Raw genomic sequence first — 26,335 nt, forward strand, 5'->3', positions numbered from 1 at the left:
CACACACACACACACAAACACGTGCACAACCACGCACACACACGCACAGCAGAGTGTGTAGAATTTTTTATTTTTTTTCTCAGACATGGCTGGCATGTTTAGATGACCTGTAAGGCTATAGAAGAAAACAGTAAAGCATAGAGGACACATGTTCCACACTGTCACTGTTCATGAGGTTACAGGCCATCTGAACACTTCTGCTGCCTCAGAGAAGAGATAACCATATTTACACCCCCAAATCTTGTTTTACACACACAAATACAAAAAGCACCAGCCTCCAGTGTCTGGTCTGCTAAAGCCAGGATTAGTTTTATGATAAAAAAATAAATAAAAAAAACCCCACAGAAAATCCATCAAAACATCTTCAGAACCACTGAGTTGTTTGTACCTCACAGAGAGGCAAATTTACGAAGGCGTTCACCATCTCAGCTGAACAGTGATGGCATGTCAAATGTAGGAAATGTGATTGGGAACTATGAAAACAGCACCCGAACGCACAGTGATGAAGGTGCAGTGGGGTATTTGTCAGTTGATTCTTTCTCTGACAGGTCCGGGGACAAAAGAACGAGAGAGTGACACTCTGTAGGACAGGAGGCGGGGCTGTGGAGAGCGCTAATTTCATGCCCTTTGTTGACAGAGGTTAGAGAGAGGAATTCTTTCACTCCATCTGAAAGACAACAAGTGAGGCAAAGGGTTATGGGTGTAAAAGGAAGAGGACGGAGAAAGAAAGGGAGAGAGAAAGACAGAAAGGTGGTGAGAGCCTTTACCGTTCAGCCATCTGAAAGATTGTGCCTTTCTCAGCCTCCTCGGCTATTATGGCCGAGTTACAGGGCAATTATGGAAATGTTTCTTTGAAGCAGAGTACTGCACTTTTTTCTCCTCCCCCCAAAGAATTCTCAAGAGAAGTCTCCATCCCTCTCTCCTCGCGTCTGCCCGGACATGGCTCTGTCTCCCCCTGCATTTGCTCCCCTTTCTCCATAGCATGAAAAAAGGACTGCCTTGGTGAATGTGATCTGAATGGAGCGACTGAACTGTAAAGGTTAAACTACAAAGGGATCACACCAGTGCCAGGCTTGAAAAAATGAACTTTTTTATGATCACTGGAAGAGTTATTTTAAAAGATGATTTACTAGATGACTGACATCTATTTTTTTTTTCATCGTTAAAGGAATATTCTTATTGTGTAGGCCTACAGGTTAAGGTTTGTGGCAGTACCACAAAATAAATAAATAAATAATCTCGACTAGACTTGACGCTTGCTTTTCTTATAATGGAAGTAAATGGGGCCAATTTTTTGGAAGATTTAAAAGCAGAAATGTGAAGCTTATAATTTTATAAAAAAAACACATTAATTCTTCCTTTACAACTTGTGTATTATTTAAACTGTACAGATGTTAAATTAAAATAAAAAATAGAGTCATTTTAGGGTTTATGGGTTGATTAAAATTGGATATAACTACACAGAAAAGGTTAGAAAAGCAATCCTTAACACTAAAATCCTGTTAACACACGCTGATTGCCCCCATTCACTTTCACAGTAAGTGCTTCAATGAAACCTAGATTTTTGCTTTTTTAAAGAAGGGGAGACAACTCGAAATTATTTTTTGTGGTAATGACCACAAAAATGTAAAAAATGTGTCAATTGTGCTTAAGTAGCATAGCATTGAACCCAGAATATTCCTTTTACAACATAACATGTTGATACAATTCTCAAACACAATAGTAAGGATAGATCTTGTTTTCCATTGAAAGGAGAGGGAGAAAGAAAGAGAGAGAGGAATCACCTGCTTTCCCCTTGTACATCAGTCAGCGGTGTAGTACAGAATTTCTCCTCTCAGTGTGAACTCATAAGACAGCTTCTGTGCCCCTGTGAAAGCGATGACATCATGGCTGAGACGGAAGTGTCACCTGACCTGTTCAACAGATTCTGGACTGCTTCCGTTATCAATACTGTGGGGTCCCAGAGTCAGATTCAACTCTGCAAATCAAACTCCTCGAGTCGCATTGTGTGAATTCCTCTCAAGCCTTGTCTTGACAACAGATATATGGCTAATGTTTTCCCTATATAATTATAGATCATATATTTACCAGCTCAGGTATTGATTGTGAGAGTGGCTAAGGGCTTCTTTGGACTGGCTGCGGTGGAAGGAAAGACTTCATAAATTCTTCTTTTCTCGGAGCTCTGTCAAACAAGTTGTGCTGTGCGTTTTGCATGAATACATTAGCAGAGCTCGGTTGATTGATTGAGAGAGCAGGGAAAGAAAGAGTGCACCAATGAACTTGCTCTCTCAACAAGATTAATAGGGTTTATTAAATACTCTTGTGTCCGTTTTCATAATGGCGATGCAACGGGAGGCCAGAAAGTTCAGCAGCGGTTTGTACTCCACTGTGCTTTTATCTACGTTATAATCAGATGGAAAGCAAGTTCATTTACTTTACAATTTAAGTTCATATTCAGTCTGAACTAAATCTTCAGTCAGTCTTTTTTTAACATTTGAAATGTCAGACAAATGGTTCCAGTCCGGTTTGTGCAAATCCAGACGAAGATGAAGACTGTGCCTCTGTTGCTTTATTATGACTACACCTGTAAACATACACAAGTTCACAAGAAAAAAAAAATGTATAAGCGTGAGTGTATAGAAGAAGAAAAAAAAGTGTTTGTGTGTGTGTTTTAAAGGTTGTCAAATGAACAGCAAAGAGCACTCCATTCTTCCTCACTTCTCTTTGTGCTAACATATAAACTTCTTGTCACCATGACATCTTTCTCCCTAATAATGCTATTGCCATGCAAATGAGATTTTGTGTTTGTGTGAGTGTGTCTTCCAAATACGGGCGAGAGGGGACCTCTATTGGACCAGAGACAAAGAGTTTGTTTTTTTTGTCCTGTGCTGGGCACAATAAGCTCTGGAATGTGTGTGTGTGTGTGTGTGTGTGTGTGTGTGTGTGTGTGTGTGTGTGTGTGTGTGTGTGTGTGTGTGTGTGTGTGTGTGTGTGTGTGTGTGTGTGTGTGTGTGTGTGTGTGTGTGTGTGTGTTGTCAGAGCTTGTGCATTCTACACAAACTAATTCTTTTCTGGAATTCTTTTCGTCCCCCTCTTCCTGGATAGACAGGAAGTAGGAAGTAGGGGGCTCCAGGGAGGCAGAAAAAAAGCCCATGCTTGATCAATCCAGTCAGGCCCAAACGCACACCCTTCCACCCCTTGCCAAGTGTGTGCACACACTTTTTAAAGTGTAGGCAAGCAGAGCCGCCTCCTCTGTTGTAATGCTAAATCAGCGTCACTCACTGGAACTGTAAGCTCTTTCACACAGACGCACACACACCATTTATTCCCTTCTCTGTGCTTCCTATCGCACAAAAGCTTGTGTATTTTTGAAAGACTGCAGAGATGGCCTCTCAGCGGGATGTGGGACTAAACAACAGCAGGGAGAGCGTGACATCCAGAAGTGTAACAACCGAAGGACAAGTCTCTCATGGAAAAGTTGATTTATCCGTGTGTTTTCAAGCAGACAGGCAGTTTTATTTGCCTCTGATGTAAGTGTCGATAATCTGCTTCATGACTAAATAATTCTCGCTATTATTTTGCTCCTCCAGAAGATGAGAGGAAAGACTGACAATGTCCTTCCTGTGTGAGAGAGCTGTGAGAGCATGTCGAATGCCATTTCACCGGCAGCGGAGAGCCGAATAATTAGCGCTAATAGTGTATATAGCATGGAAAAATCCCCAGAGCTTTATTTGGATCTATTTATGTGTCTCCCTCTTCGAATCCCCGCCGTTTGCTAATGAAATATACATTGGGTGAACTTTGACCTTTGCTGTGGGGCTGAAGGTCATCTGGCTCTTTTACATACACAGATGAGCTCGTCTTCCGGAAACGATAAGAATAACAGTGGGGATGTGCGCGGGGCAGAGAGTTAAAACAACAGCTGAGATGACAATTAATTGGCTGAAAGGCATGTAACTGTCATCCATTTCTCCTGGTCTGGTCTTCTCTTCTTTGTCTCTCTCATCTCTACACTACATACACACACAAACACACACACACACAGGCATACCGCTGACACCTATCAAATGTTTCTCGGGGTTCATCGGCGGGCCATCCCAGAAGTTTGTAATTGCTCAGAGTGGCATTCTGATATGAGTTACACAAAGCCAAACAAAGATTGTGAATGGAGAAATAAATATTTAAAAAATCAATTACAAACATATGCAAACCAACCACAGTTCTGGCAAATCCAAACTCGCTGCATTCCTGACTCTGCTAACTGCGCTCTGGATAGAACAGAAACAGGGGCATTGGAGGTATTTCTCTTGGTTTCTCTTCTTTTTAAAGAACACTTTCATGCGATTGCTTTATGAGATCCTGAACGTTTCCACAGTCAAATCTTATCTAATCTTAACTATTAAAGGTTTGGGGCATTAGTGAGCAGTAACATCATCTGGAATTATTTCACTTCACTAAATAAAGCTAAATGTGACTAAATTTCTTTTTTTTTTTATTAAATGAAAAATGTTCTGCAATTGCATAAAAAAGCTCACTAAAAACGTCTGATAATTTGTATTAAGTTCAGATATATGGCAACACATTCATTCAACCAACTTTCCATTTAACAGAGGTATGCGCAATACTAGTCTGTGAGTTTAGTACAACTCGAGTTAAATCGACTGCATCTGTGGCATAATGTTCATTTTAAAAAGCAAAAATCTGGATTACATTGAAGCACTTACAATGAAAGTGAATGGAGTTAATCTGTAAATATTAATATAATCACTATTTCAAAAGTATAACCACAAGATGTAAACAATATATGTGCATATTATGCGTGTTATTTTAGTATGAAGAAATTGCATACTATCTATTTTTTTGTGTGAATTGAAATCCAAATGTACAACTTTGTTGCCACAACATCACAGAAAAATATGTAAACATGATGATTAATACAACTTAACAGCTCAGATAATACAGTTTTAAGAGAGAAAAATTAATGTGTCTCCATGAAGTTATCAGTTTCATACTTCAGCCCAATTCACTTCCATTCCATGAAATACAGAATTCACATCATAACAGTTTTATTTTTTGAGTTGCATTAACTTATTTGTTTGTGATAACCAACATTTTGCTACAAATGCTGTTAACTTGTACTGAACAAAGAGTATGCCTTTAATTGTACTTGCTATCCGATCAAAAAGAATACAAGAATGTTGATGAATAAGTGTGAAGCATTATTATACTGTAGGCTCTAATAATAATTAAAAAGATGCTTGTTAAATATAGATGTAGACATCCTACACAGGGTATAGACATCTTACTGCATCTGTTCCTCTTAAAGCTAATGTTCAGTCTGTGTGCGCGTGGGCATGTTTAATAGTCCACCAAAGGCTGATTCATAATTTTCTGCTATGTTTGATCTTGTGAGCTTTAAATTTGTTAATGTCTGCTTGGCAGAGAAGTATTTGGTGGTAGGTGTGAAACGTGTGTGTGTCATATAGGTTCTTTCTCCAATCCAATCAACACTTAGGCACACAGCTGGCAGACAGCTGGCCATTTGCTCAAACACACACAAGCACGCACGACAAGCTTTGTAAAATAATATTATCCAACCAGTTAAGATGGGGGGGGTGGGGGGGGGTGGGGGGGGGTCATTACAAGAAACGTGGGCTTAAGGCGGGGAAATAACATGCACCAGACAGGAGGAGATCTATCAGTAATGGACAGGTGCTCAGTCATCAGAAAAACACACCCACACTCAAATGTAATGGAAAGATTTCATTAAGAGCTGCTAACCACACCCGGTCTCTCCTCTCTTTCTCAGACTATTCTAAGCCCTCCACAAGCGGTCTGACCAAACCAGACAGCACAGTCTATCCACACCATCTATATCAGGCCACTTACAATGAGCTGCTTTACTCAAGCCATTTAACCAGGGCAGCAGAAGTGCCCGTGTTATTTTGGGCTTCTTGGCTTTGGATATAATAAGGTTCATACACCGACTTAATCATTGTTGGCCTAAGTTTAATAAGTTTTATAGTAAGCAATTATTTTAAGCAATAAAGATGTTATCTAATATAAGGAGAGATGAAAACATGTCATCAGATCTACTTTTCAGGAAAGTAATACTTGTTAAAAAAAAAATTCATGAAACCAGCTGGTTTAAACTGGTCTCATCTAGATAAGAATGGACTCCAAGCGAGTGTTCGGTTGGGTGGCCAGCTGGTCTCGCAGCCTGACCAGCTGAAAAGTGGCCAAAACTATCTAAAACCATCAGACAGACCAGCAAACCTGTTTAGACTGGTTTAAGATTTTTTTTTTCATCAGGCTTCTCCTGTTAATGTCTCACAGATCAGAAAAGCGTGTCTAACACTGTAGGCATTTGTACATTCAAGCTCTACATGACTAATTAATTCACCCGGGAGTGAAATAATGGTCTAATGGCATGAATTATTGACCGTTTGTGAGTGAAATATGTAGCATATTTGTAAAAGATTTATTCTATCATTAATATGCAACGCCCAGTATACGCAGAGCCTTGATGCAAGTAATAATTTAATGTGTACCAGTGTAAATGGTCACAGTTTCTCACTCACTGGCACATGAGATGCAGGAATACTCATGTTACCTGTAGAGCGTCCAGCGTGAAATCTAGTGAGGTCATCTGTCCCACAAGCCTCTGTTACGCAGACAGGGAACCTGAGCACACCGTACTGCAGTCAGACAGCACAGAAACCTGAAGACCAGTCTGGTGTCTGCTTACTAACACTCACAAGCCAGTGGTGGGCACACAATCAGCACAGCACATGACCGATTTGCCACAGGAAAAAGAACATGGTGTCAGTTTAACATAAATAGATGCAATCTCAAGAAGTCCTCCAAAAACTCCCCATGATAGCCTACTGTCTGCAGTGTGTACGTATTTATCTCTGTGGCTGTCACAAATCATCTAAGTTTTCAAAAAGGGGTCCATATGGGGGTGCTTGAGAGTCTGTGATAAATTTGAGAGTAAAAAAAATATAGATTATTAAAAAATGATTACACCAAAAAATATTAAACTAAAAAAAATGTTTTTATCAAAGTTAACAGAAGTTAACAATATTAACATATTTAAATAACTGTATATTATAGTTTTGTTTTGCTCTCTAACTGGTTGGAAATCATATTAAATCACAATTATGTTATTCTATTGACAGCTCAAGTTTTAAACCGTAAGAAATAATAATAAAAAAGTATAGTTTTTATTGTAAAAGCTTATCACTATACCGATTCAAAAGTCAGTTAATAAAATTATAATTTTATTCAACACTGATAGATTCAATTGATTAAATATGGCATTTAAGAATTTTGTATTGTTACAAAAAAAAATAATTTCAAATAAATGAACTTTCTATTCATTAAATAATTCTCAAAATATACTGTATAACTGTTTCCACAAAAATTTTAAGCAGCACAAGTGTTTTCAACATTAAAAATAATAAGTGTATTTGAGCAGCATATCAGCATATTCAAATGATGTCTGAAGGATTATGTGACACTGAAGACTGGAGTAATGATGCTGAAAATCCAGCTATGCATCACAGGAATACATTACATTTTAAAATATGTTAAAATAATAAAAAAAACATGAATGAACATTGAATTTTAAGAATATTTCACATTACTATTTTTACTGTATTGTTTCTGTTTTTACTGTATTGTCTTGGTGAGCACAAGACAAAAACATAAAAGAAAATCTTACAGGCCCGAAATAATAATTAATAATTAGCTTTTGCCTTGGTACAACAACAACAACAACAACAGTAATAATAATAATAATAATAATAATACAAAAAACATTTTTGGAACATGTTGTCTTTATAATTTGATGTTTAAACCTTCACTTGCAAGCAATCATTAGACTTTTGGTGACCATATCAAAAGGTTCGAACCCATGATCTATGCTTTGAGCAACACATGAAGGCCTCTACAACAAAACCACCACATATTAAACTGTTCAACTCACTGCACTTTTGAATATACCATTAAGCTAATTTCACATTTTTATTAGTGAGCAAAGTAGAAAAACCACATTACAACTAGTCTTGATAGACATATAAGAGAACCACTGTTTGGGTCAGAAGAGGGAAACCAGATGATAGGGGCTTTAGTCTGTTTTCATAGACTGTATTCTTCTAGAGGGGTGAACCCAAGTTTACATTGTGAGTGTATTTTTAAACTAGAGGCCTGCATGTGGGGCTACAAATTAAAGGGCGAGCTGGAGACCAGTATAATCTCCAGATACCTTCATTTTCAACACATTTAAATGGCAAAATAAACAATGGCGGAGTCATATCAAACACAACCCCTAACCAGAGTGTGTTCTGTGGGATTGGTTAAACAAATGAAAAGCGTGCACTGTAAACAGATTCGCTTTTGCTTTGCTTTTTTCTCTCTCCTCCCCACTCTTCAAATTTGTGAGCTGCAGCAAATGAGGGCCATAATGAGAGGCAGGTTTAATGAGATGAGAGTTTTAATTAAATGAGCGAGTGATGATGAGACTCATTCACTCCTTCATTTTCTAAACTTCGCTCTAAGGAAAGAAAAAAAACACTTGCAGGTCATTCAGAGGACAGCCTTCAAAAGGGTGAGTGAAAATATGTTGCATTTGCTAATGGTTTATTGACGGGTCCAAAAGATGGCGGTGCCACTGATGTACATTTATGGTGTACAGTGAATAAAAAGCTTGAAAATAGATTCACCTCCATATAAACAGAGTTATTATTCTCACTCAGGTTAGCTGCTGACATCATAGCTCTGTCTAGGAATCAGAGAACAGATACATGAAACATGCATCTAGAATGGACAGATTGAATCTGTTCCAGCACATTTAACTAAGTGGAGAATATATCTCTGACTCAAATACATTATTAGATGTGTCTCACTGTGCATTATTTTATATTTTGGCTAAATTACAAAGTAGCATGACAGGGTTAGTTCACCCAAAAATGAAAATTCTGTCATTAATTACTCACCCTCATGTTGTTCCAGCTCCGTAAGACCTTCGTTCATCTTCCGAACACATATTAAGATATTTTTGATGAAATCCGAGAGCTTTCTGGCCCCACATAGACTGCAACAATCACCACTTTCAAGGGACAGAAACATAGTAAAGACATTGTTAAAATAGTCCATGACTACAGTGATTCAACCTTAATTTCATGAAGCGACGAGAATACTTTTTACAGGATCGGTGTTAGGCCCTCTGCTATTCTCAATATATATGCTGCCACTTGGTAATATTATAAGAAAACATGGAATTAATTTCCACTGTTATGCTGATGACACTCAATTATATATTTCATCACGACCAGATGAAAACACTAACTCATCTAAATTGACAGAGTGTCTCAAAGATATAAAATAGTGGATGACGTGTAATTTCCTGCTATTAAATTCAGATAAAACGGAGGTACTACTTATTGGTCCAAAAAATTACCCACAAAACCTCGTACAATACAACTTTAATTTAGAAGGATGTCCTGTTACTTCATCCACTACAGTAAAAGACCTGGGTGTTATACTAGACAGCAACTTGTCTTTCGAAAATCATATTTCATATGTTACAAGAACAGCCTTTTTCCACCTTAGAAACATTGCTAAGCTACGTAACATGCTATCTGTTTCTGATGCAGAAAAGTTAGTTCATGCATTCATGACCTCGAGACTAGATTATTGTAATGCTTTATTAGCTGGCTGTCCTGCATCCTCAATAAACAAGCTACAGTTAGTGCAAAATACAGCTGCTAGAGTTCTTACTAGGACAAGAAAATATGATCATATAACACCAATTTTATCATCTCTACACTGGTTACCTATTAAGTTCCGTATCAATTACAAAGTATTACTTCTGACCTATAAAACCCTAAATGGTTTAGCTCCTGTATATGTAATGAACCTTCTATAGCCCTACAATCCATCGCGTTCTTTAAGATCACTAAATTCGAGGCTTCTGGTCATTCCTAGGATATCTAAGTCCACTAAAAAAGGGGGGGGGGGCGTTCTCGCATTTAGCTCCTAAACTCTGGAATAGCCTTCCTGATATTGTTCGAGGTTCAGACTCGCTGTCCCAGTTTAAAACTAGATTAAAGACGCATCTCTTTAGCCAAGCATTCACATAATGCTTACCTTTTATACCACTGTTGAATCAGATCGAATGCATTAATTTTATGAACAGCAGCTATGCTAATTATTTCCCATTTGCTTTTCTGCTGTTATCTCGGGACGCTAGTCCCGAGGTAAATGGCGTTCGTCAGCTCCAGTTTGTATCCAGCCTCTCACGGAGACTTCAGAGTTCCCAACACCTGTGATGAGATGACTAAACGCCTGTGAAGAGACGACTCAACGCCTGTGAAGAGACGACTCAACGCCGGCGATATGTTATACCCTAAATTAATACATGATTAACTAACTGTATTTTTTTTTTCTATGTACTTTTCTGAAATGCACTTTCTGTAAAGCTGCTTTGAAACAATATGTATTGTGAAAAGCGCTATACATATAAATTTGAATTGAATTGAATACTTTTTGCAAAATAAACAGAAATAACAACTTCATTTAACAATTTATTCTCTTCCATGTCAGTCTATGACGCTGTTTACGTGAGCACCAAGACGCATGTCTGTGTTTCTGATGCAGGAGGCAGGCAATACTGAGCCAGCGTTCTGACGTCAAACCTGGAAGTGCTGAATGGTGTGTAGAGACCTTGACAAATGTTTGGGTTTCTAAATGTATAACTGTCGCTTTCTTTTTAAATGAGAACAGAATTTAATTATTTGTATTTGGGTCTGAAATGATACACACATACGTAAACAAAGTATTGATTGACTTTTCTTTTTTTTTTTTCATGTTCATATATGAGACATGTTTATAAAAGGGTTATTTCAAATGTGTAAGGGAAAACCAATCATACAATGGCTGCATTTTATTGTGTATTCTGAGAGTCAGGCCCTGTCCCAAATGGCACACTCCGGGCTTGTGGACTTCCTCAGAGTCCACACTTTAGTGACGTCATGTAGTGAAGACCTATAGGGCTCTCGCCTTTCACAAGGATTCCTGGGTAGTTAAAGTGTTTGGAGCCTGCATCCATGCGGGCTCAAGGGGGTAATCCATCAGCTGGAAACTGAAGCCTCCCTGGGGGCCGCCATTGTAGCAGACCATCACCTGCTGTTAGCATTCCATTGACTCCCATTCATTTTGGCGTCACTTTGACAGCGAATAACTTTACATCTGAGGCGTCCAAAGACTTCATTTGTCCATTATTTAATTCTAAAGAAACACGACAATGTATAAAAGGCTGCATTACTTTGTATCTTAGGCTATGGCCCTGTAGAAGCCGTTTTTGTAAAAATAGGCTAACGATTGTGTCGTAACCACGCAACTTTCTGTCGCACAATAGAGGCATTACCGTACAGACAGGAGGAGAAGCTCGCAGGCAATCTTTTACGGTCTATAAGGCAATCAGGGGGACATGTAGAAATAAGGTCAAGGGAGAAGCCCATAGATAGAGAGTCCATAAAAGCAACAGGACGAAATTTCAACAACATTTTTGAGGAATTGGAAATAATTCGGTGTGTGGCACAGCTACTAGAAGATTTACAAGTGTCAGACAGGTTGCTCACGTCACATCTACGTCGTCAAGCTCAGTGTGAGCCTGCGCAGTACGCTCAGCCATCAGGAAGTCAGTGCTTCTAATGGGTATTCACGTTTTTCTGTTGAAATCAAGGGAGTCGCTGTGTCCATTTCTTTTACAGTCTATGACGAATGGGACGGCCTACGGACTCGTAGACTCAGCGAGCACGTGCAATTTAAGTCCACAAGACTGAAAGTCCACATGATGTGCGCCATTTGGGACAGGGCATCAGTCTGACAATGAGAACTGTGTACTTTGACCCCTCAAGTTCAAGGAGCAGGGTGGTCAAAGGAAAAAATAAAAAGGAAGAGCATTTTTGGCGATGGGTCAGTGAAGTTTGAAGCTGAGAAGGCTGACAGTAGTCAAAGCTCACGCACATTTTGAGTGGCAGCTCGGTGACGAAAGTTTGCGAGTATGGTGTAAACTGGGAAAGTTCACGCATCAGTTTGCAGCTTGCAGCACGAAAAAGAAAACATTGCGAGAGAGTTCGGTGAGACGCACTTTAGTTTCGCATGAGTCAGATAGATGGAGGCGATAGAGCACGAGGATCCCATGTGAGAGAATCTTTTTTTTTTAATCATCACATTGATTTGTTTATTAGTTTTAGATTGTGAAAAAATTCGGAAGAATATTCCCTGGTTTATTTTGTCAAGTTCAGTGTTGCAGTTTAAGTTATAGTAAGTTGTGTAATTCGTTTGAAATCCGGAAGAATATAGGCTACCCGTGTTTATTTGGTTAATTTTGGGTAAAACTGTCACAGTGGTGTATGTAGTTGGGAGTTCATGTCAAGTGCGTGATTATTGTCTTTAACACTGAGAGATCGTCGAAATCGGTAGATATGTGTGGATTTCCTTGGATGCATCTAACCAGTTCGAGGAGGAAGGAATTCATCGAGATCCACTCAACGTCGTTGTGGGTTGCGTCACGGATGCTGTTTATCATCTTTTGGGGATTGAGGGTTAGAGATTACTATTCTGCAATTGGAATACTTGTTTTTCCTGATTCGTGAATACATTGGTTTTGCATCAAAGAGCTCCAACTAGCGCGCCATCTGTGTGCTGAAAATCCCAGCTTGGTAAATTTAGAGTATTACATTGACATTTGTTTTTTTGGGGGGTTATGGTCAGGGGCGATTCCAGGATTTTATAAAAGGGGGGGCACAGGGGGGACCAAGAACCAGTCAGGGGGGGCCCATGGGAAATCAGAAAATTCAACTGGAAATAAATACTTGTTTAGAAAATGTTAAGCACGATTGAAAAAATCGTTGCAATGCCCAGTGCAAAGTATATAGATTCATATATAGATGGTATTAAATGTGGCACTGAACAAGAGCCTGAAAATCATTTTGTATTTTACATGGATTGGACCACACAGTTTTTTTCTAATAAATAGGAAACCTCACCTAGGCATCAATTAGTAGTTTAACATGCTTTATTCTCAACACAAACATTGAATGTGTGTGTGTGTGTGTGTGTGTGTGTGTGTGTGTGTGTGTGTGTGTGTGTGTGTGTGTGTGTGTGTGTGTGTGTGTGTGTGTGTGTGTGTGTGTGTGTGTGTGTGTGTGAGCTACTGTCCTGCAGACTTCAGTTCCAACCCTGTTCCAACGCACATGCATGTAATTATCAAGTAACCCTAAACCGCTTGATTAGCTGGTCCAGGTGTGTTTGATTGGGGTTGGAGCTAAAATCTGCAGGACAGTAGCTCTCCAGGAGCAGGGTTGGTGACCCCTGCCCTAGACAGATTCCTACCTTGTGAGCCACAAGATTCTAGCTGGCGGGAGGACTACATGGGTTTATAACGTGTACCACATTCAGAGACTGACACTGAAGAGAAGAAATTATTGAATAAAGTCATTATATTTCTCTGTTTATTTTGCACACAAAAAGTATTCTCATCGCTTCATAAAATTAAGGTTGCACCACTGTAGTCACATGGAATATTTTAACAATGTCTTTACTACCTTTCTAGGCCTTGAAAGTGGTAGTAACATTGCAGTCTATGTGGAGTCAGAAAACTCTCGGAATTCAATTAAAAATATCTTCATTTGTGTTCCGAAGATGAACGAAGGTCTTACAGGTTTAGGAGGATATAATAGTGAGTAATTAATGACAGAAATTTCCTTTTTGGGGGAACTAACCCTTTAATAAGTTTACTAAGAACAGCAGTTTGATTGCCACCACTTAAAAGTAGAGATGCACCGATTGATCGGCTGGGGACCGGAATTGGCCGATTTTCACGTGATTGGCCATGACCGGCGACCAGCCGGTCAGTCTGACATTTTCCGATTTTATGCTGGTCAAATGCACTCGTCTGCCGCATGATTAACATCGCACAACATAAGGATCACACGTGCACATGGAACACACATGTAGGAAACCTTGTGAATTACGGCCGTTTCACAGCGGGAGCAGGAGCAGCGCGTGAGTGTCAAACAGGAGCGTGGCGTGAGCAGTGAAGCGGGGGTTTCGGTGCAGAGTCTATTTTTGCTGTCGACATCACTTTCAGTGAAAACACTTTTGATGGACAAAATAAATATGATTTCACCCAAAAAGTGCCCAAAATGCACAGAATTTGCATGTCTTCTTGCATATTACAAGAACTGGAGTAGGCTGTGTCAGAAAAAAAAATATTTATAGAAAATTTACCCATTTAAACTCGTTCTTATTATTTCCCAATCATTTCCCTGCACTTGCCCGAGCTTAGCTCTCGTTTAGCCTGGCTGGACATGTGGCAGATGAGAGAAGAACTGTTTGTGAAATAAAACTTGCCATTTATGTACAAGTGATTAAGTGATTGCAATAAGCATTTGTGTGTGTGTGTGTGTGTGTGTGTGTGTGTGTGTGTGTGTGTGTGTGTGTGTGTGTGTGTGTGTGTGTGTGTGTGTGTGTGTGTGTTGAGAAATATCTTTATACTGCAAGGCTATATTTATTTCATTTTTATTTGTTATTTATATATTATTTTATTGCCATTACCTGTTTTCATACAGAAGTTTAGTTTGCTAAATATATAATTTTTTTTAGTTGGATATTGGATGTGAAAAGAAAGAAATGGTTCTTCCATAACACTGCCCTTTAGATGTGTGTGAATTTCCCACACCAGGAGTAATTTATATAGTTATATTTTATAGCGATTATATGTTCAAAAAATGTTCTATGTTCTATGCAAAATGTTCTATTAAAGAGAAGATGGAAAATAAATATTTGTGTGTGCTGTAAAGTGGTTAGAAAAAATAAAATCGGAATCGGCTAAAATCTGTATCGTCAGGTGAAATGAAAAATTTTCATTTTTCCTCAATGAAAAATCGAAAATCGGAATCAGCCTAGAAAATTGTAATCGGTGCATCTCTAATTTAAAGATAAAATAATGTTTAAAATGTCCAGGGTCAAGAACCCAATTAAACCAAACTCCGATCACCATAATGGTGACATAAAATGGTTAATCTTTCCTTCATTGATTCTGCTTGTTATCAGATGTTCATCACTAATGGTCAATCATCACTCAATAAATCAATGGATTATCTCATTAACTTTAACACTGATTCAGAGTTAATTTTAACACTCTTGAGTGTGGAGTCAAATAAACTCTGGGGTTACACTGGGGCACTGAGTTAAACAGTACAGTATAAAACAAAATAATACTTAGCAATACCAGTAAGGGTACAACAATGAAGAGCAATGGGTGAGAAAAGCAGTGCTTTAATGAGAAACCGTGTGTTTCTTTATGTGTCTGTTTTATTACTCAGCTTTATTCAGCTGTCCCTAAAGGCACTGTACATGTGGCAACTTGAATGCTTTCAGTGTGCATCTCAGTGTTCCTTGAGTTTTAGATGGAGCTTCTGCCTGCCTTACACAATGCCTTTTTTTCTGAGGATGAACTTACACCCAAACTTAATTCCACGAAAACACAGAGATGAACAAGAGAGGGAGGACAGCATGTTTGATAACTGAGAATATGAAGCAACATATTGTCCTTCTGTACCATTCACAAGAAGGGCAGCCAGGGTCCAAAATGTGCATATGTATTTGTTTGTTTATTTATTTATTTTTTCTGCCAATGAAAAGTGAATTGGGTAGATTTATGGACCATAAATACTTCCTACCAGGCATGAATTTAATATTTTAAAGGATTTTATTTTGTTATTTTAGTGTGGGAAAAGACTTTCAACAACAACAACAACAACAAAAATACTATAGACCTCCTATATAAATGTATGATGGTAAATATATAGCCTATACAATATCACAATATCACACTAATACAATTTAACAAGTGTTATCAAACTTGTTACTACACGCACTTTGCACACCCCACTGAGTTTAGAGTGTTTGTGTAAAAACACTATGCATATAACTAAACACAAACATTTTCAGAAATCCCCAGAAAAGTCAAGGCTTTTTGGAGCGCCACTGAAAGATCCTGAGGTATCTCTGGAAATCTTCCAGGAAGCTCAGCCCTGTCCTACATACATCACTGGCACACAGACCGCTTAAAATGGCTTGTGGTCTAGATTGGCCATTACATCCCCTTTAAAGCTGCTCACATGGACCTTACTGAGACTGTGGACTCAGGAGTGGAGCAATGTGAGGAGGTAGAACTGCTTGCTGGACAGACGTAGTTGGAGCAAAGCAAATGAAAGCCAGCTGAGAGTGGCTGAATCTGGTGCCAACACATTAAAGATCTGTCAGGGTTACTTACAAGGAGCTCTGACTGCTGGATCACCAATGAGCGGCTACTGTAGATGGGAATCACAAGGACTTCATGCGCACACGTGTACATGACACGTATCTCAAGCACTCCACTGACACACACTCCTTGCCACTCCTGTGTTTGTGCAAATTCAATCAAATTATTTTTGAGCAGCAATAAAGAAGTCTTTATTATTCTTGGCTTAGCTTCAGACTTACTCTACTTTCCACCTCCTTACCACAACTCAAACACACACACACACACACACACACACACACACACACACACACACACACACACACACACACACACACACACACACACACACACACACACACACACACACACACACACACACACACACACACACACACACACACACACACACACACACACACACACACACACACACACACACACACCAGCCAGATTGGCTTTCCCCACTGAAGTTAGGCCACGGCGGCTGGAGCCAATCAGACGCTGCTCTGCCCTAATATCCCAGATATCCCAGCTCTCTTTCAAGCACACAAACTCGATTTATGGACACATTTATTTGCATGTCAGTGGCCAAAGAGAGAGAAGCATAATCGACAGCATTTATCTGACCCAGGTGCAGCCGGTCCACGGCTTGACTCACAACAAGGGCTATTACAACCTCAGCCTTACCAGATAGCAGGAAAACATATGCAAAGTCATGACAAGAAGTATCTGGATTATTACATGTTGGCCCTCAAGGAAAATGTAAAATCATGAGAAAAGAAAAAGAGGAGAGAATAGACATGCTTTGTAGATTTAACAGCAAAGTTCCTAACAGATTTAGAATCAGATCTGTTGTGAGAAAACCTGGCCAAACACATCGGTGTCTGTTTCGAGCTAAAGCATAAGAAATACTGACGTAAATCATGCAACTATGTAAGAAACATGTTTTGAACCAAAACAGAGACAGCAAGTGTAGAGTACTGTATGAATTAACATGCAGAATGTGACCAGACCCAGATGGAATCTGTGGAGTTTCTTCGCCCAATTTTCTGCGCTGATTTTGGGGGAAAACAATGTTTCTCAATTATCTCTTCCATTTCAGACTCAATTAGGCTGAATCAAACCAACTAAAAGACAAAAGGTCATCGCCCAGCGCACAGACTCAGTTTCATGTTTTCTATCGTGTTCGTGCACACTTTATTCAGTTAATAGCATACTAGGCATGTAAATTACAAGATCATTTAGTTATTATAATGAAATTCCCAATTCACACAAACTCAAATACTCACTTGATGCTTGATAGTGCATCAACAAATAAAATAGAGGAAAGGGTTGGATCGCTTTTGCACACTAGAATTTGTTTTTACTATTCAGAAGATTGTCATACACTTGAGAGCAACACTGCATAGGGCATAACATATTTTTAGTACAAGCGTACACTTATACACATATTAAAGATGAATTCTCTGAAAACGTTGCAGTCACACTATTCAAGTGATTGTTCACCCAAAAATGAAATTTACTCACCCTCATGTTGTCCCAAAGATGTACAATGTTGTACATGTACATGTTGTCCCAAACATGTTTCTTTGTCTTATGGAATACAAAAGAAGATATTTTGATGAAAATACATGATGAAAGTCAATTTTGTCCAGTGCTGTTTGTGACCGATTTTTAAATTTTGGGGTAAACTAACCCCTTTAATGACTTATGTTGCTTCTCAAGTAAATGTTTGGTTTTTTTTTTAAGATTGAATTTTCTCAATGAGATTACTCATTAACTCAAATCATTTTGAAATTTGTCATAGCGTCTACAACTAATTGTGCACATGTTGAGTTGGCTTCAATCAGGGTTTTTTTTTTTTTTTGCCTGACTAAAAACACTTAAGGATATCAGTCCTGTAGTGTGCTCTCAGATTTACATGCCAAAAAGAAAACCTCAACACACTTTTCAAACACCACACTATTACGCCCGGACTATAACGAGCTGCTCGAGCCTGAATGTTGGACACTGATATGCGAAAGAAAAAAAATGTTGACATGTCTACTACTTTAAGAGAGCAGCATAACTCACAGAGTGGTGCCTGTTAGTCCAGCTAGAATAACACTGTGGCTGGAGAGTTTTACTGTCCCACTACTGCTTGTGAAACATATATTCCAATGACAGCTAGACAGCGTATGACTGAGTGAGGGGGAGGAGAGAGAGAGGGCTAAAGGGAGAGGGAGGAGTGATGAGGAGGTGAGTGGGGCAGGACAAGGTGAAAGTGATGTGTGTGAAGCTGCCGTTCATGCACACCGATGTCACACCTCACAGATTGGTATGGGTGTGGAGTGTGAGAGATGCATGCGTACCAATACACACTTCTTTAACTAAAAGGGAGCACGCAAACAGTCATGGTAGTGTATGCAGGAACAGCCGGCAACACAAACTCTCTTTCTCTCAGCCATGTTCCACAAACGTTGCTTTAAGACTTTACGGTGGCCAATAACAGTTAATGTGGGCAGGAAGAAAACAAAAACAGAGCATCATTCAGTGCCGCTCCCCCTAGAGGCCAGAGCAGGAGGCGTGTGAGCTAGACAAACGGAGCGTGTCGTTCATTAGTGAAAAGATCACATTTTACCGGTGGAGCGACACTTTTAGTGGCGTGGGGGGCTCTATGAAACCTTAGCCAGAAAAGCCCCTCTGTTTAACTTCCAGAGTCATTAGGCAGGCTATCACCTGACACACACTCAGGTAAACCTCGCTCTCGGGGGCCAGATGTACATTTCATCATGGCCTCACAGCACGGCTGGAAAAATATGTGCAGAAACTGAAAACCGCATTTTCCAAAAATTGCCTGCTTGTCCCCTCTGTTAGTTTTGGACAGGAGTCTTCTCTGAAAAACGAGGATTGGCATCCCAGCTTGTGCCAGACTCTTAAAAACCAGTAACTGATATCAGGTCTCTGTGGCCCATCGTGAAATTATAAAAGTTATTAAAATATTGCAAATCCCCTAGGAATCCGTTTTACACGTTTACTAGTTGTACGGCAAGGTGGGAGACAACACTGCTGAATTATGGGGGATATTGGATTGAAGCGAACACAATTCGGGAAGTGAGAAGGAGAACCTCATCTCACATATACTACTATAAATTCTCCATGCTCACAATTTATTTGATCAAAAATACAGTAACATAGTAATATTACAAAATAATTATTACAATTTAAATAAACTTTTCTATTTGAAAATATTTTAATTGATAAGTTTTGTCCTTCAGAAATCATTCTAATAGGCTGATTTGGTGCTCATGAAACATTTTTTGTATTATTATCAATGTTGAAAACAGTTGTGCTGCTTAAAGGGATAGTTCACCCAAAAAATAAAATTCCAAAACCTGTAAGACTTTCGTTCATCTTCAGAACACAAATGAAGATATTTTTAATAAAATCTGTACTCTCCATTGACAGCTATGCAACTACAACTTTGATGCTTCAAAAAAGTCATAAAGAGATCGTAAAACTAGTCCATAAGAATTGAGTGATTTAGTCCAGATTTTCTGAAGAGACACAATTGCTTTATATGATGAACAGGTTAAATGTAGGCTTTTATTCACATATAAACATTGATCAGTGAACATAAACAGAAGCTCAACCGAACTTGCTTGACGTGCGAGAATAAACCTTATTGGTTCTTGCTGAAGCTCAAACGTGCTGCATAACACACAAGAATGAACCTCATTGCAAACATGCTTGAGCTTCCGTTTAACTGTAACTGATGTGTGAGTTGATGAATATTTATATGTGAATAAAAACCTAAATTCAATCGTTTCATCATATAAAGCGGGGTTGGAATGACATTAGGGTAATTAACAACAGAATTTTCATTTTTGGATAAAGCACAACTAATCCTTTATTATTTTTAGAAACCGTGATAAAACATTCTTAGGATTGTTTGATGCATAGAAAGTTCAAAAGAACAGCATTTATATGAAATGGATTTTTTTTAACAAAGTAAAAGAATTTGCTGTCACTTTTTCTGTCAATTTAATGCATTCTTGCTGAATAAAAGCAAAAAACCAGTTTCTTAAGAAAAAAAAAAAATCTTACTGACCCCAAACCTTCGAAGCAGTATGTATACTAGTATACGTCATATTTTGTATATGTTGTTAGAGTATAAAAAACTGGCGGGATGATATTTGTTCAATCACAAATGTAAGGGAGAAACATTAGGTGCTTTATGCCCTCATTGGTAGAAGTAGCTTACTCTGCATTGTGGAGTGTGAGAAGCTAAACATAGAAATGAAAAACAGTGAATGAACCAAACTACTGTTTATCAGAGGTTATAAAACTTTCTGAGACAAAGGAACCTCAAAAATAAGGATCCCATTGGAGGGACCACCTTTCTCAAATATAAAAGCAGCTTTATAAGGGAATTAAATATTACATTTTTAATAGTTATTATTAAAAATGGTCCCCTGTCACAATGAATAAGGAATAATACAAATGGTTATTGAACCCTGTGAATGGGTTGGTCATGCTGCATACAGACATTTTCATACATTTAAAAAACTCTTCTTCAAGGGTTGGTAACAAAAATGCAGCTATGATTTATTCAAAATGACAGCGTCATCTACATCGAATGCACATGTTGTTGTTAAGATGAAATCCTGGTGCTCATGTAGCAATGTGGCAGCTGGCCCTCATAAATGCAACATAATTTATAAGCTTGAGATGAGTTTTCTACAGGTTTCGCAACGAAAGCACGACAACTGAGGTTGTGCATTCATACCATCTGCAGAATCAGTGGCGTGCACTGCTAATCTCTCTGGTTGGGAAGTTTGGTTAGGCAGCGACGGAACATTGATGGCGACAGCTGCTCCTTTAAAAAGGAGAAATGGGGGAAAACTTCAATATGATCAATGTGTGGTAACACAGCAACTGTTAACCGTTGACAAGTGCTTTGTACTTCGGGTCTGTGTTTCTCTGGTCGGATCACAATTCTGGATGTATTAATGGAGGAGAAGAGCTTCTATTAGGGCTGCAGACCGCACTGGGCTCAGCCATTTCAAAACCACTTAAAATGTGTATTAAATGATGAAATGAGACAACATCTTTTAAGCTCACAGTAGGGCAGTGGAGAGTAGGTTCTAATAACAGAGTGGAGCTTTGAATCTACACACACACAAACATAAAACTTTCTGCAACTCTCTTTGGATAATAAGCTATGACTGGTACAACAGAGACATATGGATCTCTTTCTTTCCTTCTGTCTCCCTCGTTTTCCTTGCCCATTTCCCTCTTTCGCTCTTCATCCAGTCCAACGCAGAGAACATGTCACTCGTGTCCGTTTGAAGGAAGAGGGTCCCTCCTGACGCTCTGAAGTTTGATATGGACAGCTGCTGGTAATTATTCCGGCTTTCCAGTGCCGGTCGGCTCTGACGGAAATATTCTCATTGTTGTCTCGCTGCCATCCGAGCAATTCCAGACTGAAGTTTAGCAGGTCACAGAGACGAAACGAGCAACCACAAGAGCTATCCTTCACAAAATAAAATCACAGAGCATTAATCACAGATAGGAACAGACGTGGCTCAATCCAGAAGTATGGCTCTCCCCGGACATCAGGCCAGCTATGGCAGTCAAATCGGGGACAACACATGTTTCTGCTTATTAAACATCAGCCAGAGCAGCGAGACAGTTCCAGATGACATGGCTCACCACTGCATATCACTTTACACGGTTCACCAGAGACATGTGTTTGCAAAATGAAATAACTAAACCCAATCAGAGTTTTATGTGTTTGCTAGAATTCAATTAGACTATGATTAATAGGGGCTTTTGGGCCAAACGGTGCAGAGGCTGATGGGGAGACGTCTATGGGCTGGTCGGGTTACGACAGGATTGCTGTCAAGATTATAGACAAATACACTGGATAACACACAGAAAGAGTTAAAGTAACACGGGGTACAACTTCACAACTTTGTCTATGCGAGCCTGCTCAATCACCCAGCCCTTAACTCTAAAATATCTGCTACCTGCAGAGTTAGAAGACTCTGTCAAAGTACAGAAAGGCCTGGGTGGAACAATAAAACAGAAACAATGACTGACAGCGAAAGATGACATTCATCAATGGCCTAAGCGTGCTTGCAAGTCTGGGCCACTGCCACAGGTGAGAAGTTCAGGAAGATCAGGAGCGAGAATTGTTGATATCAGTGCTGACAGAGGATAGGAAAAGTTTACAGCTTTCTGAATGAACGAGGGAACGAATAACCTTTTCGATGCTATTAAAAGGTCACTTTGAGATGACGAAGCTTCCAAATGTTTGACCATAGAGAGGGTGAATTAATAACCAATCAACACTGCAAAGAGCCGTGGACACTTACCTGTCTAATGCACTCATTACCATAATGTAGAGCTGGGATTCCCAAACTTCTTTGTCAGAGGAACCCCTTTGACCAAAAATATGGGGGACTGGGGTTATTAAATTGACAATGTAAGTGTATTTGGAAAAACTGTATGCATGCATATAAATGGTTTTATTAACTGTATACTAAAATCAATAATAGAATATACTAATTTACTGTACATTTGACAAACATGCCAAACAGACAAACAGAGCTTTAGCATTTGAGCAGGTTTCTAATACGCCCGGAATACAGCAGAAAGTATGTTGTCATTGAGCTGTATGTCTTAAGTATGTCTGAAGGGCAAACAGAAGGCATACAGAGCCCTAATAAGACAGTATTCCACAAACTTTTTGTATAAACATGGTTTTGACCCAAGTCCACCATTGCATTATCTCTTTAAAGAAGCTTGAGCACTGGTGAATCAATTAAACCCTGTCCTCAGCACAAGGGATTAAAATAACTAGTCTCAGAGCTGCTCTGATAAGACGATTTGAGATTCGCTCTCATCTGATAAAATGATTATCCAAAACAATATTTGATTTAAACTTCAAGCAGCCTGTTAAGCTATTTGGTTTATTTTAAAGTTTAAATGCCAACGTGTTTCGATTGCAGTGGAAGACCGAAAATTAACATTTATTATGCTAATTAAAGATATTCAATTGACTTTATATAACAGATAAGAATACACAGTTGTTGTCAAACACATTAAAAACATTTTTTAAACCAGCAGTGCTGAACTGAAATGGAGCTGAAACCACATAAGCACAATCCACAAGAGAAATATTCTCCATAGACCTCTGAAAAAGGAACATGATTTAAAAAATAAATAAACTTCTAATTGAAAAAGTGCTTGAGTTATGGCAAGCTGGAATAACTTTAAGCCACTCTCACTCTTTTAAGCAAGCACATATTTTCCTATCTGTGACAGTGACTCATTTTTAATGTGTTGCCAAGATACTTATTCGTAAGTTTATCACATCACCCATGAAGCGATCCTGAGTCCATTAATCACATGCTGACTGAAAAGTTATATAGAGGAGCACACTTTAAGAGAGACACAAATCTCTCAAGCCTGTTTAAAATGATGCCCCTTTAAGACAGCCACAAATCAATCAAAATATGCCACTTTGTGCACTGTACGAGAGAGAAACGGTGTCTAACTGTATGTCAAACAATTTGTCTGTCACTCCATCTTCCACCTCTTCCTTTCCCTCACCCTCTAATCACTTCTTACCGTCTTTTATTCTCATAGTATGTCCCCTGAATGTCTCTCAGGACTGCTGTCTTTCAGCACAGCATATCACAAAAGCTAGCAAACGACAATTAAAACTGATACGCTTCCCTTTGGTACGGATGATGAGAGAGAGCTATACAATGAAAGAATACTAAAGAAAAAACACTGTTCTCACCCCCTCTCAAGTCTCAGGACAAGTAGCGATATGATGTGCATTGATCTTTATTACAATAGTAGCGAGCTGTAAAATGTTTCACAGGTTTGTACCGATCTAACTCTTCCTCATTCATAATTACCACTACACATGTAGAACCAAGGGCAACTTCAGAGGAGGTTCAAGAAGGGAGAACGGGAGGGAGAGAGGGGGAAATCTCTAAGGGTTCTTTCTGTCTCTTTCGGCCCTGAGGCTATAAGCACTGCTGTATGCTGCATACCTGAAGCAACTTAGTTTTACAAAGATCAAATTAAGCAGCTAACTCGCAATATGAAATGACAGTTCCTCTCTTCCGTCTCTTTTTTCTCACTCTTCCCCTGGCAGAAAAAAACAGCACCTTTTTGATTAATTTCATGCCAGACCTGCGTCTAAAGTAGGCATGAAAAGTTTAACGCTATTTATTTGTGACTTTTGAATAGTCTTCATAATTTTAATTTTGAATAACTGTGAGTGTTATTCGCAAATGCAGTCAATGCTTCAGGATTTGGTTTGAAGTAGTGTCTCAGATGCAATGTACAGAAAGAGAGATTATTGTCCCAAACCTAAAGAGGTATTAACTACCTACACAGTGTCCAATCAGATATGGACCATTTGGAACGCTCTACATAGTCAGCAACTCCTGAAGCTATACAAATAGTGCTCCACACCGGATACTCGACTTACATTTGTTCTTCGAGTGTTCCTGCAGCTTAAATAGCGGAGAACTGTGAAGACTGTGGGTTTGATTCCCAAGGAACACACATATAAACACACACATAAAATGTATAGCCTGAATGCATTGCATGTTGTATGCTGCATGATAAAAGTGTCTGCCAAAAGCATACATTTAAGACTTTCATGTTAGCATGTTGCATGAATCAAACCATCAGTGCGTCAGGGGCACCGTTTTGGAACTGACACATTATTGATCATAAAAATAAAAAGTTAATTAAAAAAAATAGATATAACAACTTTTATCCATAAATCGCATGTACTGAATTAATTATATTTATAATCAACATTTTTCTTGCAGAGTTCACCAGCATAATTAAAGGGATAGTTCATCCAAAAATAAACATTGTCATAATTTACTCACCCTTATGTTGTTACAAACCTGTATGACTTACTTTCTTCTAGGGAATACGAAAGAAGAAACTTTGACAATACAATGAAAGTCAAATGGGTCCAATGCTGATTTGGGTTTGAAATGGCATGAGTGTAAATGTTGACAAATTCTTAATTTTTGGTTGTAATCCTTCTATCCTCATTTGTGTGGGAGAGTGCACCCATGCCTTAAAATTGTTCCTCAATAGGCAGCTCACTAACTTCTGGAATAGAGCTAGAGAGATATTGAGAACTACTCAGCTTAGCAACAGGAGATACAGTTGTGCGAGTAATATATCCGATTCATGTGAAATCTCATTGAGTTTTACTCCAATTTCAAGATGCAATTTACGGAATTGCTGGAGGTGAAATTCAAAATAAAGAAATTAAATTTATACACCTTTAGTGCTCAGTCTGTCTACAAGATAAATGGGTTTAAATGGCAGTTCCACATACACAAACACACACAGGCTTTTTGTTCATTGCTCAATATTACAATAGCGCAGGATCATAAAACAGTGCTCTAACACACCTGATGTTGTTCTGACTTCTCTCTTCCTGTTGTTTTCTGGGATATGGCAAACGTCCTCAACCAGCCTTCTGAAACATTAATACCGGTCCCTGAATCAGACTTGCCTTTACTGGGCCAACATCAGGCCAATCTACATGTGTTAGCTGTCTCATTTGGAGACAGACAGATGAGAAAAACTAAATGAGGTTCCCTTTCAGTCGCTCACGTTCAACGTAGTTGACATGTCGACTGATTGGAGATCACGCCAGGAAGCCAGTCATCTTCGAGTACTATTGAAATGAGCCAATGAAATTGGCGTGCGTGATTTTCATCATACACTCCGCCCCCCACGGTGTGGGTATAAATACGGAAGTGGATGCACGCACTAGTTGCCTTTCACTTTGGAGCAGATCGTTTGATGTCTCTGAAGAGTGCCGTTGTTTACAACGAGCGAGTGTGTCGGTGTTCCACTGGAAGACTCTCCCAGTGCTGGTGGTTTTTACAGCGCGAGTGCAGCAGTGATCACGAGCTTTGGGCTCTCAACTGCTGTTTTAACAGCAACACATTTCTAAATGTTTGTTGACGGCTG

At 39.0% G+C, this 26,335-nt stretch overlaps 1 protein-coding gene and 1 long non-coding RNA gene across 2 annotated transcripts in view; both read right to left on the reverse strand.

Moving 5' to 3' along the window:
• Nucleotides 1-26,335, reverse strand: part of fto (FTO alpha-ketoglutarate dependent dioxygenase) — a 569,808-nt gene that overhangs the window by 380,870 nt on the left and 162,603 nt on the right. The gene's annotated exons all lie outside the window — the stretch shown is intronic.
• LOC143736611 (uncharacterized) lies at nucleotides 286-1,868 on the reverse strand. The gene is made up of 3 exons (XR_013203503.1): nucleotides 1,785-1,868; nucleotides 768-973; nucleotides 286-667 (listed from the first exon to the last, which is right to left on the reverse strand). It is a non-coding gene; the product is annotated as an uncharacterized LOC143736611 (long non-coding RNA).

Source organism: Siphateles boraxobius, unplaced genomic scaffold, assembly GCF_051911475.1.
Source record: "Siphateles boraxobius isolate OS27281-9 unplaced genomic scaffold, OSU_SipBor_1 130, whole genome shotgun sequence".
NCBI classification, from domain to species: domain Eukaryota; kingdom Metazoa; phylum Chordata; class Actinopteri; order Cypriniformes; family Leuciscidae; genus Siphateles; species Siphateles boraxobius.